General features: G+C 43.5%; 1 protein-coding gene across 1 annotated transcript in view; it reads right to left on the minus strand.

Moving 5' to 3' along the window:
• Positions 1-17,678, minus strand: part of LOC142309964 (membrane-spanning 4-domains subfamily A member 4A-like) — a 163,236-nt gene that overhangs the window by 64,080 nt on the left and 81,478 nt on the right. The window lies entirely within an intron of this gene.

Raw genomic sequence — 17,678 nt, forward strand, 5'->3', positions numbered from 1 at the left:
TCCCCTCTCCCTTCCCCATTGTCTCCTGTCCAGTCCTTATAACATTTTCAGATCTCCACCATTCAATTTGATTTTATCGGTTCTCTTACAATAGACGAGACTTCTGGGTCTGATGAGGCCAGGATGGTTCTGTGTAAGTGGGTGCCAAAGTCATGACATTATGGTGTGCAACATGACCTTTCAGGTGAATGCGCAGAACCCTCCCAGACCCATGCCTCATCAGGTCCAGATATCCAAGCCTAGTGTGAGAGGTTCGCTGAATTCATCTGAAGGTACAGTGAAGACCAGAATGTGTGGCGGTCAGAAGTGAAGGTGTCGGAGAGGTGAGCAGTAAAGTGAGAATAAGAATTTTTTTTTTACTATTGCAAATTTTACAATGAGTGGTTTAATAAAAACAGCTATTAAGGTTCTGTCGCTGCTGTTAATCCCAAGTATTAATTCACAGTCACACATTGAGTGGTGATGATGACACTGCTGAAACCATTCATTGTACATCACTTGAAACTTGGATTCTATTCACAGACTAAAGGCTACTTTACACACTGCGATATCGGTCCCGATATCGCTAGTGTGGGTACCCGCCCCCATCTGTTGCGCGACACGGGCATATCGCTGCCCGTGCCGCACAACATCGCCCAGAGCCGTCACACATACTTACCTGTCCGGCGACGTCGCTGTGACCGGCGAACCGCCTCCTTTCTAAGGGGGCGGTCCGTGCGGCACCACAGCGACGTCACTGAAACGTCACTGAACCGCCGCCCAATAGCAGCGGAGGGGCGGAGATGAGCGGGACGTAACATCCCGCCCACCTCCTTCCTTCCTCATAGCGGCCGGGAGTCAGGTAGGGAGACCTTCCTCGCTCCTGCGGCGTCACACGCAGCGATGTGTGCTGCCGCAGGAACAAGGAACAACTTCGTTACTGCTGCAGTAACGATAATTGAGAATGGACCCCCGTGTCGCCGATTAGCGATTTTGCACGTTTTTGCAACGATGCAAAATCGCTTATTGGTGTCACACGCAATGGCATCGCTAATGCGGCCGGATGTGCGTCACAAAATCCGTGACCCCAACGACTCCGCATTAGCGATGTCGCAGCGTGTAAAGCCCGCTTAAGGCCATTTTTAAGATGGTACATCAGCACTGAAGTAGTACTCCACAATGACGGGAGGCCTTTTTCTATCCCTGTCCTATGTGCTCTGAGCTATTATCCCTAAACAGTAGATGCATAAAATAGTATTCTTTGGCCAACCCCTATGTTTTACGCTGCCTGTGATAGCCCCTGATTTGCTGTGCTACACCAAGTGATCGGATTGCTGCACGGCATTATTGGAAATTTACACAAGATGCCATTAGCATGCTTCGTAGATGTGTTGTTATGGACAAGATTATGAACTATTAGGAGTATATAAAGCTGGGTTTACACACTGCAACATCTCAAACGACATCGCTGTAACGTCACCGGTTTTGTGACGCAATAGCGATGTTGTTTGCGATGTTGCAGTGTGTGAAACCTATCAGCGACCTGGCCCCTGCTGTGAAGTTGCTGATCGCTACAAATCGTTCAGGACCATTCCTAGGTCCTTTGTTTCCCGCTGTGCAGCATGAAGTTTCAGTGTGTGAAGACTTTGCAGCAACTTTGTTAGCAACTTCCCTTTCAAAAGGCTGCTTATCAACGTCCCCAAACAACCAGCTAGGTCGCTCTGCAGGTCCGGATCGCTGTTGAGTTGTTGGCCAGGTTTGCCTGTTTGAACGCTCACCAGAGACTTAGCAGAGACTTAGGGAGGTCGCTATTGCGTCACCAAACCGGTGACGTTACAGCGATGTCCTTTGCGATGTTGCAGTGTGTAAACCCAGCTTAAGAGTTATATGAAGATATCCAAAAACCAGGATTTAAGATAAGTGCTTGAACTCTGTACGACACCTATATCTGCATTCAGACATAAGACTCATCAGTCTGAACTTTCATGTGACAAGTGAATCATGCTGACATAGCTTAATATAATGAGGAAGCAAGCACATTACAGTGTATTGTATATCACAGAATAAGCTCTATGATAGTTTACCCAATAGGAGACGTGTTAAGTATTATTGGCTCCTAGCCAACTGATTCCATTTAAATGTTTGTCTACTTCCGTATTAAACTAGTCATATTTCCTATGCAGATCTGTGTCATATCTCGGGGCTGTATGGAAGAATAGTATGCATGCTACTAACAAATTACTCATGATTTGGATGCAGACGGGGTTAAGCTAGATGCACAATTAGATTGCATCACTGTAAAATTATGACCACCTTAATAGTGTCGCATATGTGAAATGCCGCTGGCTATTTTTTGGAGGGGAGTTTGAACCGCAAATCAAATAGTAGATTGTTGTAACAGGCATGAATTTGTGGATTACAGTAAATTTGACACAAACTTGATGCTAAACGGAATGATCCGCTCATCTCTATTATAGAGGCATCACTTGTGGAATGTCGCTGGTCTCTTAACACCACCGAGTATTCTGACATTACGGACTAAAAGTACAGTACATGCTGCTTTATTACCGGCTCTACTAATCTGAGCCAGCAACATAGAGAGCACTGTCACTGTGTAAATCTCACAATGATAGTGTGCAAGCACCAGACCAGTCCCTGAAATGAGCATCACTGATTACTCTCTGTTTCAGGGAGGGGGCAGAAGCTGGGACAGTGATTACAGCCTCTGCACCGATGACACTTTGTTTGAGTCTACCAGTATGCACTGGGATTCTCAAACAAAGTGTCATCAGACAGGAAGCAGAAAAAAAAATATTAGATAGGGTAGTGAGTAAAGGATAGGGAATTTTTAAAACAGCCATATTAGAAATTATTTAGAATATGACACTTAATAGATAGCACTTTATATCAACATTTCAATCTTCAGCCTACAGACCACTCCTTTAACACCCTGACGACCACGGACATACTGGTTTGTCCTATTTTTCAGGTGCTTCCTGACCAAGGGCATACCGGTACGTCCTGATGATCGCTGTGCCACCACGTTCGCCTTGAGGGACTTGGCTTACCCGGCAGCCAAGTTCCTGCCCTCATAGCCAGGAATGGTCTCCGTGCATCTCTGGCTGTTAAACACTCTACATGCTGCGATCGATATTGATCACGGCACTTAGGGGATTTAAAGTGGGAGCACGCTACCTCTCTCCTCCAATCGGGACCCCCGCAATGTATTTGCAAGGGCTTGATCGATGCCATGGGTTACTCGAGGTTATCATGGCGACCTCTGGGTCACCTGACTACGGAAAGCCTGAGTGATCATGCCTGCAGCATGATCACTCAGTTTTTCTATGTGTAGCTCTGACAGCTCTGCGATGTTCTGCAGTGATCGAGTAGTACAGAACATTGTAGTAGTGATCAGAGTACTATAGGATAATGTTCCATGAAGGGACTAAATGAAAAAAGTAAAAAAAAGTTGTAAAAAGATTAAAAAAAAAATAAAGAACAAAAATAAAATAAAAAAAATTAAAAGTTACATTTGTATAAAAGAAATAAATAAAGTACACATTTTTGGTATCGCCACATCTGTAACAACCCAATCTATAACACTGTCACACTGGTTAACTCCTTCAGTGAACACTGTAAAAAAATACATAAAAAATGTAGCAAAAACTGTCTTTTCATCATACAGCTGACAAAAAAGAAAAATAAAACGAGATAAAAAATCATGTATAAAATAAAAATGGTACCGCTGAAAATGGAATCTTGTCCCGCAGCAAGCAAGCCACCACATAGTTCCGTCAGTGAAAAAATAACAAAAGCTATAGGTCTCAGAATACAGCAATGCAAAAACAGTTTTTTTCTTATAAACTAGTTTTTATGGTGTAAAAGCGGCAAAACATAAAAAACTATGTATTGTAGTATCACTGTAATCATTTTGACCTGAAGAATAAAACTATCTTATCATTTTTACCACCCAATGAACGGCGTAAAAACAACAAAAAAACTATTCTTGAGTTGCTGTTTATTCTTGATTATGCCTCACAAAAAGTGGAATACAAAATGATCAAAAAATATTATGTGGCCCAAAATGGTGCCAATAAAAACTCCAACTCATCATGCAAAAAACAAGCCCTCACGTTACTCTGTTGGTAAAAAAATAAAAAAAAACTATAGCCTTCAAAATTCTATGATGAAAAAAAATCTTTATTTTGTAAAAAAGCATTTTTAGTGTGATAGATGCCAAACCTAAAAAAAATAAATAATAATATAAATCTGGAATCACTACAATCGTACTGACCTGAGGAATAAAGCTACCTAATCACTCATACCGCACTGTGTCAATAAAACCAATTCTTCAACCGCTATAGATTTGTTCATTCTGCCTCTAAAAGATGCGAATACGGCTCAGGTCATATTTATCCTGCGCTCTACACTGAGCGCTTACACCAGGAATTATGTTTAAGTGTAGGTGCCCACAATCAGGAATAGCAGTGTTTTGGAAGCAGCATGTTTTTGCTGCGTCCAAAACACTGCATTGTTCAGTATAATCACAGTGGATGGGATTTATAGAAATTCCATCCCCACTGTGCTTCTTTTCTCTGCAAACTGACATGAGGAGAAGCTTCCCTAGCTGCAGCATGTTGATTTATGCTTGCTTAGACGCAAGTGTTCTTCGCAGGGAAAACAGAGTGAAAGTCTCTGCAGGAGAAGACATGCTGTGTCTAGGACAGGGTGTGTGCGGATCATGGGCACATACTATAAATCTTTGAAAAACATGATTCTGACAAAATTGACAATGGAAAATCCACTGTAATGAAGCAGAGGGAGTAATTTTGAATTTATGTCTAGCCTGTGGTCTGTTGGTATCCATTTTTTATGCCTCTTTGCACAACAAATTGTATGGTCCATTATCTCCTGTTATCCTAGTGAATTTAAAAAATGTGGGGTTAAAGCATAATTTTTTTAGGTTAAAAATGTATGTTTTCATTTTCATGGCTCAACGTTATACAATTCTGTGACGCACCTGGGGGTTTCAAGTGCTCACCAAACAATTAGATACATTACTTGAGGGATCTAGTTTCCAAAATGGTGTCACTTGTGGGGGAACATGTTTAGGCACATCAGGGGCTCTCCAAAGGCGACATGGCATTTGTTAATGATTCCAGCTAAATTTGCAGTCAAATGGCACTTATTCTGAGTTGATTTCCACCACATATGATGTATCAGCGTACTCAGGAGAAATTGCACAATAAATTGTTTGTTGCATTATTCCTGATTGAAGTAACAAGTTTGTGGAAAAATGTATTTTTCAAGTTTTTACGGCTAAATGTTATAAAATGCTGTGAATCACCTGGTTTTTCAAGGTGCTCAGCAAACATCTAGATAAATTCCTTGAGGGGTCTGGTTTCCAAAATGGGGTCACTTGTGGAGAAGCTCCACTGTTTAGACACACCAGTGGCTTGCAGCTATCTTTTCCAGACAATTTTGAGCTCTAAAATTCAAATGGTGCTTATTCCTTTCTGAGCCCTGCCATGCATCCAAACTGTAGATTTTCACCACATATGTGGTATCAATGTACTCAGGAAAAATTGCACAATACATTTCCTGTTACTCTTAGGGGAAAAAAAAGCTATCTGGTTGAAGTAACAATTTTGTGGTAAAAATATATTTCTTTATTTTCACGTTATAAAATTCTGTGAAGAACCCAAGGGTTCAAGGTGGTCACCAAACATTTGGATAAATTCCTTGAGTGGTCTATTTTCCAAAATGGGGTCACTTGTGGGGCAGCTCCAGTGTTTAGGCACATCAGGGGCCTTCAGGGCCATATTTGTGCCTTCAGTGTCGTTTTGTTGAAAAAAAAAATAACATTTTCACCGCCCAATATTATAAAATTCCGTGAAACTTTAATGGATTCGAGATGCTCACCACACTCCTAGATACATTTCTTGATTGGTGTAGCTTACAAAATTGTGTCATTTTTGTTTTGCTTTGTTTTTTTTTTGTTTTGGAACCTCAGCAGCTTTGCAAACACAACATATCATCCACAATCTATTGCAGACAATTTTGCACTCCATAAATCAAATGGTGTTGCTACTCTTCCCATCCCTGTTGTGCACCCAAACAATTGTTTTCCACCACATAAAGGATATCGATGTACTCAAGAAAAATTACACAACAAATTGTATGGTGCAATTTCTCCAGGTAATCTTGTGAAAATGCAAAATTTGCAGCTAAAACAAAATTTTTGTTGGAAAAATGTGATTTTTTTTCATTTTCACGGCTCAACGTTATAAAATTCTGTGAAGCACCTGGGGTTCAAGGTGCTTACCACACATCTAGATAAATTCTTTGAGGAGTTTAGTTTCCAAAATTGGGTCACTTCTTGAGGGTTTACACTGTTTAGGCACAGCAGGGGCTTTCCAATCGCAACATGTTGTACGCTAACAATTCCATTTTTCAATCCATAAGTCAAATGGTGCTAATTCTCAGCCCTGCTGTGCGACCAAACAGTGGTTTTCCACTACATATGGGATACTGGCATACTCAGAATAAATTGCACAACAAATTGTATGGTGCAATTTCCCCTGTTATTGTGACGCCCTAGGGCTGTGCTGTGGGCTATTTGGTCCCGGGCGTGTGTGACACTCAGTGGAGTCGTGGTCTGGGCCGATGCCCGTTCCGTGACCCCGGGGATCGGTCCGAAATAAAAAGGGGTTTAAATAAAAGACGATAAAACAAATTGTTTTGTCGACTACGCCACTTGTGGTGTGCGGCCAGGTTATTTGAAGCCGCCGCTGTTGGGTCCTGCTGGGGCTGATGGAGTTGTGCAGCTTAGGTGTTTTGGGCCCTCCACAAGCAGGGCTGGACCCCAGCAGTGGATGATAGGGATTGTAGTGAGAAACAGTCAATGTGAGTGCACGGGGTGATCAAGAACACAGTTCACACCAGTACTGCAGTTTCCACTTGCCTTTACTTTGCTGTGGTGGTACATGAACCCGCGGGTGCCGGTCCCAGGTATATCTGCTCCCCTTGTTCTCCATTCTAGCTCTGACCTCAGTTGGCTGTCCTTCGTGCACACTTGTTGTTGATGGGTTCCCGTGGCCTAGAACTACTTGGGAACCCCTCTGTTTCTGTCTTGATCCTATTGCAGGCAGCGTGGACTATTTAAGGGGTTCAATCCCTGGTCCCCTTTTTGCTGCTTGTGCATCAGACTTTTTGGGTTGGCGATGGACCCTGGAGATCTTCTCGCCCGGCAGAGTTAACAGCTGACCATAAAGTGTCCCACTGTCCTAGGGTCTGCACCCCGCCTTGTGCTGAGTACCTTGAGCCTTGGTTCCAGACTTCCACAAGCCTCCCGTGGTACCTGGAGTCTGACGTTTCACAGGTAACCCACGGTGCCTGAAGTCCTGGTTCTGTATTCCACAGTCACTCACTTCTGTTACAGCACTCCGGTGGTTCTTCAGGTCAGCTTCAGTACTTTTCACTTTCTACTACTACTCCTCTCCTCCACTTCCTTCTCTCTCTCTCCTCTCACTCACTTTCTAACTGACTGCACACCACTTCCTCCCGCCTTTTCCAACTGACCACTGGCCCCACCCTCTAGCTGGGTCTCTCCCTCAGGTTGGGTGGCTACCGTCCAATCAGTGCCCTCCCCTTTTACCTGTTACTAAGCAGTCTCCCAGTTTGGTGTTGGTGCTGTGTGTGGCCTGAAGGTGCTGGTGTGTTGACTCTGTCACGGATATTCCGGGGTTCGGGCTTTCCATGTTGTACATTTGTGGCACCTGGTTCCTCAAGGGTGCTATATTATCCTTGTGAAATTCCTAAATTTGGAGCTAAAACAACATGTTTGTGAAGAATTTATTTATTTATTTTTTTTTATGGCCCAACTTTATAAAATTCTGTGACGCACCTGGGGGTTCAACGTGCTCAGCACATATCTAGATAAATTCTTTGAGGGGTCTAGTTTGAAAAAAAGTGTCACTTGTGCGGGTTTCCACTGTTTATCACATCAGGGGCTCGCCAAACGTGATATGGCATCCGCTAACAATTCCAGCTAGTTTTGCATTCCAAGAGTCAAATAGTGCTAGTGCTCCTTCTTTCCCAGCCCAAACAGTAGTTTACCACCACATATGGGGTATCTGTGTACTCAGAAAAAATTGCACAACAAATTGCACCTTTATTTGCTAATCTAGATACATTTCATGAGAGGCTCTGGTTTCCAAAATGAGGTGACATGTGGGAGTTTCCACTGTTTAGGTACATGAGGGACTCTCCAAACGCAGCATGGCATCCACTATCGATTCCAGCCAATTTTACATTCTAAAAATACTTCCCTTGAGAGCCCTGCCGTGCGCCCAAACAGTAGTTTTCCACCACATGTGGGGTATTGCTCACTCAAGAGAAAATGCTCAACAAATTGTATGGTGTATTTGTTCCTATTTCTCTTGTGAAAATGCATAATTTTGTAGCTTTTAATGGTACTCCATAAAAGTGGCATAATACTTTGACAACATTATTCCCAGAAACTATCTGTGAGTCAGAAATGCATCCAGGCATTTCCTCTATGCTGTTCCTGGAAAAAAAAGTAGATATTTTTTTTTTTTTATAAAATTCTTTTTTTTTTCTTTAATGATGAAATTGTCATATTTTTCATTCTGTAACAATAAATCATTATTGGATTTTAACTCAATTTTCATCCAAGTAATTGTAGCGCAAAAAAAAAATCAACTTTTCTTTTTTTTCCTTCTCATGGTTGGACAGCACCAGCAGACAACAGAGTACACAGAGCTTATGGACACATTCAATACAGGCATTGGTGAGCTCCTAAAAAATTATTTTTTATTATTGTTTTCTTTTGTTTTCAAGCTGTTCCCATTCAGTTTCACCACTATTCCATCCATTGCAGCATTTTTACAACCCTTCCAGTCCTCCTTGGAAAGTCATCTGGAAAAATATTTGAGTTTCCCATTGACTTGCAATAGGTTTGTTATTTGGTACGAATACACAAATAGTACAATTTAATTGACACGAATAATCCAAACTAATAATAATAAAGTAAAAAATATCAATAGTCATATTAACCCAATTATAAAAGGGAATAGAGAAATACACTCTACACTATTGAAAGACCTGTAGAAGCGTAGCTTGCATGAAACAGCCATCGTCCTCATAACTGCCTGCATTTGCCTTTGGATCATGGTTTTTACGCACCTCTAATAAAGTTGGATTTTACGCAACGGTGAGTGCCGCTCCTTTTTCTTTTATCACACTCTACACAAAACAATAACTTTGCAAATCCTATTGTATCCATCAACATTTTCATTATTCAGGGTCAGACCGACCGGGCCTAAAGCTAGGGTCACACGTAGCGACGCAGCAGTGATCACGACGACGACCTGACCTTATCAGGATCGCTGGTGCATCGTTACATGGTCGCTGGTGAGCTGTCAAACAGGCAGATCTCACCAGCGACCAGTGACCATCCCCCAGCCAGCAGCGACGCGTGGAAGCGATGCTGCGCTTGGTAACTAAGGTAAATATCAGGTAACCAAGCAAAGCCCTTCGCTGGTTACCCGATATTTACCTTGGTTACCAGCGCACACCGCTTAGCGCTGGCTCCCTGCACTCCTAGCCAGAGTACACATCGGGTTAATAAGCAAACCTTTGCTTATTTACCCGATGTGTACTCTGGCTACGCGTGCAGGGAGCAGGGAGCCGGCACTGGCAGCCTGAGAGCGGCGGACGCTAGTAACTAAGGTAAATATCGGGTAACCAGCGAAGCACTTTGCTTGGTTACCCGATGTTTGCCTTGGTTACAGCTTACCGCAGGCTGCCAGAAGCCGTCTCCCTGCTCCCTGCTCGCTTCAGTTCGTCGCTCTCTCACTGTCACACACAGCGATGTGTGCTTCACAGCGGGAGAGCAAAGTTCAAAAAATGAAGCAGGACATTCAGCAACGACTGGCGACCTCACAGCAGGGGCCAGGTCGTTGCTGGATGTCACACACAGCGACAGCAACAGGATGTCACTGCTACGTCACAGAAAATGGTGACTTAGCAGCGACGACGTTGTCGCCGTCGCTGTGTGTGACACCACCTTAAGGGTACAGAGGGCCCGCCGACCTCAGCCCCTGCTTCAGATGGATGTGCGTCTAAGGGTGGTGCATATCTATCTGAAATACATTGCAGCAAAGAGACCCATTGGCTACCTGCACTGCGATACACGTTGCCAGCCAAACAAAAGCCGGCAGCTTTCATTGATGTCCCAGTGACTGACAGCAGCACATGACAATGATGTTATGCATTGCCATAGCACGGAAGCCGATGAACACTGCTGGCCACTGCATGCTGGCTACACAGGAAGATGCTGCTCAACGTTGGAGCCAGAGAGGGTGAATACAATATTTTGGGGTGTTTTTTTGCGTTAGACAGAATGGAGACATATTTACTAGGATGGGGACAGATATACCAGGCCCAGGAGGGGAACAGTATATACAGTATTAGGAGGGGCCCAGGAGGGGAACAGAAGATATCTGGAGGGGGTATTACATATTAGGACAGGGATAGTATATACCAGGATGGGGGAACAAATATACCAGGAGGGGGTCATATATACCTAGGATGGGCCCAGGAGGGGTAGAGTATTTACCAGTAGGTGGACATATATAGCAGGATGGTGGGCTATATATACCAGAAGCGGACATATATCAGGATCGGCCCAGGAAGGGGACAGTATATACCAGGGGGTGGGCAGTATATATCAGGAGGGGGACAGTATATACTAGGAAGGGGACATATATACCAGGAAATAGACATATATACCAGGAGGGCCCAGTATGGGGACATATATCTCAGGAGTAGGACTTATATACCAGGAGGGGCTCACAATGGGGACATATATACCAGGAAGGAGACATATATACTAAGAGGAGGACATACAGTATAGACCAGAAGGGAGACAAACCAAGGATGGGGACATATATACATGTAGGGGCAGAGGGTGAGGACATATATACCCAGAGGATGACATATATACCAGTAGGGGGACATATATACCAGGAGGGGCCCAGGATGGTGACATATATACCAGGATGAAGACATATATCACATGAAAGATACATATATACTAGTATGGTGACATATATACTAGCAGGAACCCAGAATGGGGACATGTACTAGGAGGAGTCCCAGGATGGGGACATATATTCCAGGAGAGGCCCAGGATGGCGATATATATACCAAAATGGGGACATATATACCAGGAGGGGCCCAGGATGTGGACATATATACCAGGAGGGAGACATTTTTACCAGAATGGGGTTATACAGTGTGTCCACCCATATCCTGTCCACCGCCATTAACTTGAGAACGGCGGCAGCTATAGGCCTAGAAGTGGTGTCTAGGTCTAGTAAAGTAGCCATGCACTACGCAATGAAACCACCTATAGTGCCATCTGGTGGAAAACAACGGAATAAGAATTTTTATCTCGAAAATGGAACGAGATAGAGAAAAAAGTGATATACAAAGTTGTAGGGCATCATCAATTAAATATGAATCGACACCTTGCATACAGAAATGCTATGATTAGAACATGTAAAACTCACAAGGCTGAGGACGTGAAGCGATACCTCATGGAGACCTTCCTACAAGTCATTGGGTATGGTGGCTGTGTGGAGTGGCCTCCACGCTCACCTGACCTGACCCCATTGGACTTCTTTCTGTGAGGTCACATCAAACAGCAGGTGTATACCACCCCTCCACCAACATTGCAGGACCTACGACGACGTTTCACAGATGCTGGTGCAAACGTGTCACCTACCATAGTGCACAATGTGCAGCAAGATACAATATGCTGTCCAGAGTCCAGATGTGCATTGCAGCTGACGGTGGCCACTTTGAGCATCAAAATTAAATGAGCGCCATATGCGTGACCAGCATTCAATGTTTTGGGGGGGTCATGGGTTTCATATCATAGCATTTCTGTATGCAAGGTTTCGAATCGCATTGAATTGATGATGCCCTACAACTTTGTAATTCACTTTTTTTCTCTATTTCGTTCCGTTTTCGAGATAAAAATGCTAACTCCGTTGTTTTCCACCAGGTGGCGCTATAAGTGGTTTCATTGCGTAGCGCATGGCTACTTTACTAGACCTAGACACCACTTCTATGCCTATAGCTGCTGCCGTTCTGAGGTTAATAGCGGTGGACAGGATATGGGTGGATACACTGTATATACACCAGGATTTGGCCTAGCATTAAGACATATATAGCAGGATGGGGATCATTTACCAGGATGGGGGACATTTTTACCAGGATAGGGGGCATATGTATCAGGATGTGGCCTTGGATGGGGACATATATAGCAGGATGGGGGACATACCTACCAGAATGAGGAACATATATACCAGGATGGGGAACAGATTTACAAGAAAGGAGCCCAGGAACAAGTGTAACGGGGGCAGGGGGCGCCTCAGGGGGTGTAGTCGTGGCCCCTTTGGGCGACAGGCTGACCCCTGGCCCGGCCGTCACTATTAAAATAGGGGTGTTGTTTGTGGGGCAGAGTGTGGGTGGCAGGGACGCGTTCGTGCCGGTACCTGAGTTCTCCGTTACGCCGTTTTCCCTCGGCTCGCCAGCCCCTTCATCAGTTACAGAAAAGAGCCACTGACAGGCAGCTGGTAAACTAAGAAACATTTTATTGAACGAGGCTTCCATTTTCTCATCTTCTCAGCAGCAAGTTACTTCAGTACTTCACTTTAACGTTACAGATTACGTTCCTTCCTGACTGTTTCCCCTTTTTGCTGACGGTCACTCTCCTTCACCTGCAGGGGACACTTGTTAACCCCCTAGTAGCTGTACTCTGAACCCTGAATTACTGCAGGGCAGATCTAGCACAGACTACCGGCTCCGGATAAGTTCTCACCTCTCCACTTCTTTGCCGGGGAACTACTTCTCTTCCTTTCTACGGGCGTTCCCGTGTACCTCCACTTCTTTGTCTGCACACTCACTCTGGCTGCCTGCCACTTTTTACTCACACACTCTGCCCCGTCACCTCAGACTTCTCTCTCCAGTCACATCTCACTGCCCTCTGCACACTGCTCTGCCTTCAGAGACCTCCCTTCCCCACCTAGGCTGCCCTGCCCCTCCTTCCTTCCCTGCCACTGTTACCAGGGGAACCACTGCTCTACACTGGCACCTAGTGGGGAAACTGTTTAATCACTACAACAACATGTAACATTTTACCATTAACATTTAACATTTGCCACCATACTATGTGGCGTCTTCAGGGGGGGAAAACGTTCCTTCACTACCAGGGGTCCGACTACCCCTTACACAAGTACAATAGAACAGGATAGTGGTCAATACTACATAATGGAGGGACAACTTGTATGTCTTTATAGGATTTAGAATGCTAAATTTATACTTACATCTAACCAAAATGGGGGTAGGGGAGCCCAGGTCCAAATTTTGCGCCAGAGCCCTTCGAACTCTAGCTACGCCACTGCCCCTATTCAATAATGGCATGTGAAGGGACCTGATTAGCATTAGCCTACAGTATGTACCCACATGTCCAAACCTCTAAATAACAGCTCTGGCATGCTCACTGAGTTTATAAAGAATAGCTGTATATAGGAAACAAATCTAATCAACAGGTTTTAATGATACATAAAATACATCATTAGATTGTAAAACTTATCTGAGTCAAACTTACTACACTTGTGTACAATGGTATTTTATGTATTAGTTGGTTCACAAGAAGCAGTGGTCATGTCTAGATAGCAGAGTCACCCATATAATAACTACTACACTTACTTAAAGGGAATCTGTAAGTGAGTGTTTGCTATGTAATCTGACAGCACCATTGGGTAATAACAGAGATCCTGATTACAGTGAAGTATCACTTAGTTTACTGGGTGCAGCAGATATGATAGAATCACAGTTCTCTCTGCTACAGGTCTAAAATAGCTCAGTTGTTGAGCTTTGTATAACCTGCCCACACTACAGATTGTTGTGTAGATTGTATAGTGACAGAGAGGTGCTAATTAGTGATGAGCAAGCGTTGTTCGATAATCGATTGAGCATCGGGGTGCTTAGGTACGCTCGTTACTTGATTGACGATCTCAAGAGCTTAAACACCATGCTCGAGTCCACGCGCCGCATGTTTAGCGGTTGTTTGTTAGCCAATAAACATGCGGAATTGCCTACCATGCATGGTAATGCCATAGCCATGTTGGCTACTGCCATTACTGTAATTGGTCAGCCATATCTCATCATTGGGCCTTATATGAGTCCTGGTGATGCGATGCTCGGCACACTCTACTCTGGAAGCAGCTCAGGGAGAGCTGATTTAGGAGGGAGAGGTTAGATTACAGCAGGCATATAGACAAAGATTAATTGCTATTGAAGTGCATTGTACAGTATATTGTACATTTACTGTACACCCTTTAGTGCTTCTCATGCACTGTGGTTCACAGTCGCCAGAGCTGCATTGGGGGAATGTGGACTACAACGCAGGAGCTTTGTGGGAACCAGGGGCTTGCTGGCACATTTCAGCCTGGGGGGCAATCACAAGGCAGTAAGCCTCGAGTTGCGGCACCCACCTGTTTATCTCTGACCGCTGCATTAATGCAGCATAAGCAACAGAACTAAGCTTACTGCATACACATGGTACCAGAACTAAGCTTACTGCATACACATGGTGCCATATCTAAGCTTACTGCATACACATGGTACCAGAACTAAGCTTACTGCATACACATGGTGCCATAACTAAGCTTACTGCATACACATGGTACCAGAACTAAGCTTACTGCATACACATGGTGCCATAACTAAGCTTACTGCATACATATGGTACCAGAACTAAGCTTACTGCATACACATGGTGCCATAACTAAGCTTACTGCATACACATGGTACCAGAACTAAGCTTACTGCATACACATGGTACCAGAACTAAGCTTACTGCATACACATGGTACCAGAACTAAGCTTACTGCATACACATGGTACCAGAACTAAGCTTACTGCATACACATGGTATCAGATCTAAGCTTACTGCATACACATGGTACCAGAACTAAGCTTACTGCATACACATGGTACCAGAACTAAGCTTACTGCATACACATGGTACCAGAACTAAGCTTACTGCATACACATGGTACCAGATCTAAGCTTACTGCATACACATGGTACCAGATCTAAGCTTACTGCATACACATGGTACCAGAACTAAGCTTACTGCATACACATGGTATCAGATCTAAGCTTACTGCATACACATGGTATCAGAACTAAGCTTACTGCATACACATGGTACCAGATCTAAGCTTACTGCATACACATGGTATCAGATCTAAGCTTACTGCATACACATGGTACCAGATCTAAGCTTACTGCATACACATGGTACCAGAACTAAGCTTACTGCATACACATGGTACCAGATCTAAGCTTACTGCATACACATGGTATCAGATCTAAGCTTACTGCATACACATGGTACCAGATCTAAGCTTACTGCATACACATGGTATCAGATCTAAGCTTACTGCATACACATGGTATCAGATCTAAGCTTACTGCATACACATGGTATCAGATCTAAGCTTACTGCATACACATGGTATCAGATCTAAGCTTACTGCATACACATGGTATCAGATCTAAGCTTACTGCATACACATGGTACCAGATCTAAGCTTACTGCATACACATGGTACCAGAACTAAGCTTACTGCATACACATGGTACCAGAACTAAGCTTACTGCATACACATGGTACCAGAACTAAGCTTACTGCATACACATGGTACCAGAACTAAGCTTACTGCATACACATGGTACCAGAACTAAGCTTACTGCATACACATGGTATCAGATCTAAGCTTACTGCATACACATGGTACCAGAACTAAGCTTACTGCATACACATGGTACCAGATCTAAGCTTACTGCATACACATGGTACCAGAACTAAGCTTACTGCATACACATGGTACCAGAATTAAGCTTACTGCATACACATGGTACCAGAACTAAGCTTACTGCATACACATGGTATCAGATCTAAGCTTACTGCATACACATGGTACCAGATCTAAGCTTACTGCATACACATGGTATCAGATCTAAGCTTACTGCATACACATGGTACCAGATCTAAGCTTACTGCATACACATGGTATCAGATCTAAGCTTACTGCATACACATGGTATCAGATCTAAGCTTACTGCATACACATGGTATCAGATCTAAGCTTACTGCATACACATGGTATCAGATCTAAGCTTACTGCATACACATGGTACCAGAACTAAGCTTACTGCATACACATGGTACCAGAACTAAGCTTACTGCATACACATGGTATCAGATCTAAGCTTACTGCATACACATGGTACCAGATCTAAGCTTACTGCATACACATGGTACCAGAACTAAGCTTACTGCATACACATGGTACCAGAACTAAGCTTACTGCATACACATGGTACCAGAACTAAGCTTACTGCATACACATGGTACCAGAACTAAGCTTACTGCATACACATGGTACCAGAACTAAGCTTACTGCATACACATGGTATCAGATCTAAGCTTACTGCATACACATGGTACCAGAACTAAGCTTACTGCATACACATGGTACCAGAACTAAGCTTACTGCATACACATGGTACCAGAACTAAGCTTACTGCATACACATGGTACCAGAATTAAGCTTACTGCATACACATGGTACCAGAACTAAGCTTACTGCATACACATGATATCAGATCTAAGCTTACTGCATACACATGGTACCAGAACTAAGCTTACTGCATACACATGGTACCAGAACTAAGCTTACTGCATACACATGGTACCATAACTAAGCTTACTGCATACACATGGTATCAGATCTAAGCTTACTGCATACACATGGTACCAGAACTAAGCTTACTGCATACACATGGTACCAGAACTAAGCTTACTGCATACACATGGTACCAGAACTAAGCTTACTGCATACACATGGTGCCATAACTAAGCTTACTGCATACACATGGTACCAGAACTAAGCTTACTGCATACACATGGTACCAGAACTAAGCTTACTGCATACACATGGTACCAGAACTAAGCTTACTGCATACACATGGTATCAGATCTAAGCTTACTGCATACACATGGTACCAGATCTAAGCTTACTGCATACACATGGTACCAGAACTAAGCTTACTGCATACACATGATACCAGATCTAAGCTTACTGCATACACATGGTATCAGATCTAAGCTTACTGCATACACATGGTACCAGAACTAAGCTTACTGCATACACATGGTATCAGATCTAAGCTTACTGCATACACATGGTAGCAGATCTAAGCTTACTGCATACACATGGTATCAGATCTAAGCTTACTGCATACAAATGGTATCAGATCTAAGCTTACTGCATACACATGGTATCAGATCTAAGCTTACTGCATACACATGGTACCAGATCTAAGCTTACTGCATACACATGGTACCAGAACTAAGCTTACTGCATACACATGGTATCAGATCTAAGCTTACTGCATACACATGGTACCAGATCTAAGCTTACTGCATACACATGGTATCAGATCTAAGCTTACTGCATACACATGGTATCAGATATAAGCTTACTGCATACACATGGTATCAGATCTAAGCTTACTGCATACACATGGTA

This window comes from Anomaloglossus baeobatrachus, chromosome 5, assembly GCF_048569485.1.
Source record: "Anomaloglossus baeobatrachus isolate aAnoBae1 chromosome 5, aAnoBae1.hap1, whole genome shotgun sequence".
NCBI lineage: Eukaryota > Metazoa > Chordata > Amphibia > Anura > Aromobatidae > Anomaloglossus > Anomaloglossus baeobatrachus.